We start from the raw sequence: 3642 nt of genomic DNA on the forward strand, positions 1-3642 counted from the left end.
AAATTATTGTGTTCTTTATTGTATTATTCTGCATGAATTGTGTGTGTGATTGTAGTGATTTATCGTGCTATTAAATTACGATTGAGGGATATTCTGGCTAGGAAAGACCTGGTACTTAAGCGATCCTTGTGATCCACCTCTCTTTCCTGGGAATTGAACTTAGTGTGATTTTTTAGTACAATAATTTTACTCTTTTACACGCTTCCGCACAACATATTCACATATTTTAGACAATAAATATCATATTCAAATAATTTGGTGACTCGGTTTAGCGGTCCTGAAACCGCTTTCCGACTAGGGTCATTTTAGGGTTGTCACATAAACCATTGAAGTAAATCTTTAATGGGTTGGAGTTATTTTGGTAGATGTTTATCATCTTGAATCCTCATGAATTTAGATTGCCTATATCACTGTTTCATTCTATTGTAAAGAAGAACGTTCATTGTAGTTATTAATCAAGAGTTATGTAGACATACAGTAAATTAGATTTTTAGCATAAAATCTAGCTACCAAAAGAGGCAGGTTACAGTAGTAACTCTTTGTGCAGTTGATTAGACAATATTTTGCCATGACATTATTTTAATGTGAGCATTTCACCTGAATAATTACATCCCTATTCATTTAACAATAGAATTACTCTTACTTTTCTATGTAATTTGCCACTGCATTTTATTTGCCATATCAATTCTCAATTTTTAGCATTAAATTAAATTAATTCATTATACCATCATCTTATTCAATTTAAGAGTATTTCCTACTATTTAGTATAGTTAATAGGATTATAATAACTTAATCAATCTTTGACCAATTTTCGATCCCTGTAGAGATGATACTTACTTATCACTTTATTTCTTGAATGATGTGTACACTTCCACAATTGAATAAGTTATTTATACTCAACAAGTTATTGGTGCTGTTGCTGGTGATCGGCAGCATTGGTGTAAAGTTGATTTGTTAGTTTTCTTGTTATTTTTGTTAGAACAATTAATTAGTATTTTATTTGATTTCTTAGGTTTTGTAGTAGTGCATGAGAAGAAGTATTTAAGAGGATACAAAATATTGTTTTGATCTTGACATTGAATGGATATTAAGGCGAATAAGAAAAGCATTAAGATAAATGCAGAGGATTATAAATGATCTAATCAGAGAAGATCAAGTACTCCAGAATGAAAGGAATATTGATATTCCTCGAATCTTAGATGATAGAGATAGACCCATCAGAGAACATGTAGTGCCTACTTTGGGTGATCTAAGTCCAGGAATGGTTAGGCCACATATTCAAGCTCAACACTTTAAATTAAAACTAGTAACATTTTAGATGTTGTAGACAGTCGGGCAATTCAGTGGTTTACCAACTAAAGATCCCAGATTGCACTTGAGACTTTTCCTTGGAGTCTGTGACTCATTTAGGCAACAGGGTGTTCCTGAAGATACCCGTATATTAAAATTATTCCCTTATTCATTACAAGATAGTGCAACATCATGGTTGAAAAGATTACCATCAGGTACGGTGGCATCCTGGAATGAACTATGTCAGAGATTTTATCTTATGTACAATATTCCTAACATGAATGCCAAGCTGAGGAATGGCATTACATCTTTCAGGCAATCTTGAGATGAGACATTATACGAAGCATGGGAGCGTTTCAAGAAATTAATTAGAAAATGTCTGATGCATGCTTTTCAGCAATGGACACAAATGGAAATGTTCTATAATAGATTAAATGCTCATACACGAATGGTGGTGGATGCATCTACTAATGTGACGTTGCTTGACAAATCTTATAATGAAGCATATGAAATTTTGGAAAGAATAGCAAATAATGATTATCAGTACCCCACTACTAGAGTTGGTACTGGTAGAAGACTTGCTGGAGCAATGGAATTTGATGTGATTACATCATTAGTAGCTCAGTTATCATCTTTAATGAATATGATTAAAACTCTGAAAAAACCCTTTGTAGTGCAGGAGATGAAGGTTGCAGAACTAGCATGTGTATACTATGTAAAAGATCATGTTTTTTATGAATGCCCATCCAATCTAGCCGTTGCATAATACATGGGAAATATTAATCGTAGCAACAACAATCCTTACTCCAATACCTACAATCCAGGGTGGAAGCAACATCCAAATTTTAGTTAGAGTAATCAGGGAATGGGAAATGCCAACATTGTTAATAGGCAGAGTGCGACTACTGTACCACCTGGACACAGTCAACCAATCCCGTGACAAAATGTGCAGCAATGTTCATCATCTTCAACATCAGCTATGGAAGCTTTATTAAAAGAGTATATGGCTAAGAATGATGCACTTATTCAAAGCCAGACAGCTTCCTTAAGAGCTTTGGAGAAAAAAATGGGACAAATTGCCATTGTATTAAGCTCAATACAACGAGGAGCATTGCCTAGTGACACAAAAAGTTCTAGATCTTAAGGAAAAGAATAATGTAAAGCCATAACAATCTGAGGTGGCACTCAACTACCAAGAGTTATGAATGATGCCTTGTCTGAGGAGGAAAGTTTCGAAGTTCCTGGAAGCACAAATTTTGCACCAGAAGTGGAACAAACTACAAAAGATGGGAGTAGACAAAAGCCTATAGAAGCAAATTCATCTTCCCGAGCCAATACAAAGGCCATGGCAAGGCAACCTCAACAAATTGAAGGAAGGCCATCGCCACCTTTTCCCCAGCATCTCCAAAAGTTGAAACAAGATGCTCTATTCGAGAAACTTCTGGAGGTCTTGAAGAAGTTACACATCAATATAACTTTGGTGGAAACATTATAACAAATGCCTAACTATATGAAATTCATGAAAGATATCCTATCCAAGAAATGAAGGTTAGGGGAGTTCAAAACTGTTGCAGTTATTGAAGGGTGCACAGCAATGCTGAAGAACAAACTGCCACCAAAACTAAAAGATCTAGGGCGTTTCATTATACCTTGTTCGATTGGAAAGAAAATTGCCACCAAAATTAGAAGATCCAAGGAGTTTCGCTATACCATGTTCGATTGGAAAGCATTATGTAGGCAAAGCATTATGCGATTTAGGTGTAAGTATCGATATAATACCTATGTCTATTTTCAGGAAACTTGGGATATGAAAGGCAAGACCTACTACAGTCACACTACAACTAGCTGATAGATCATATATCCATTCAGAAGGTAAAATTAAAGATGTATTGGTAAGAGTTAATAAGTTCATCCAGTAGATTTTATTATTCTGAAATGTAATGCAGATAAAAGGGTACCTATAATACTTGGATGACCTTTCTTAGCAACTGGTAGAACACTGATTGAGGCACAAAAAGGTGAGTTAACCATGAGAATTAATGATCAGCAATTGACTTTTAATGTGTTTGATGCTTTAAAGTGTGCAGACTTAGATGAAGAATTTCATGTTGTAGAATTTGTTGACATTGTAATTCAAGAAGAAGTTGCAGGACATATGCACAACAATGATAACAACGAACTCATTCCCATACGTACTGTCACAGGTTGGAGAGTTTGTATGGATTATCGAAAGCTTAACAAAGCAATGAAGAATGACCATTACCCTTTGCCTTTCATGGATTAGATGTTGGATAGACTAACAAGGAAAGACTTCTCCTATTTTTTAAAAGGCTATTCAAGGTACAACCAAAT

General features: G+C 34.9%; 1 non-coding gene across 1 annotated transcript; it reads right to left on the bottom strand.

Moving 5' to 3' along the window:
• Window positions 1-1576: 1576 nt before the first annotated feature.
• Window positions 1577-1682, bottom strand: LOC121216502 (small nucleolar RNA R71). The gene has a single exon (XR_005912683.1). It is a non-coding gene; the product is annotated as a small nucleolar RNA R71 (small nucleolar RNA).
• Between the last annotated feature and the right edge of the window lie 1960 nt (window positions 1683-3642).

Source organism: Gossypium hirsutum, chromosome D04, assembly GCF_007990345.1.
Source record: "Gossypium hirsutum isolate 1008001.06 chromosome D04, Gossypium_hirsutum_v2.1, whole genome shotgun sequence".
Classification (NCBI taxonomy): domain Eukaryota; kingdom Viridiplantae; phylum Streptophyta; class Magnoliopsida; order Malvales; family Malvaceae; genus Gossypium; species Gossypium hirsutum.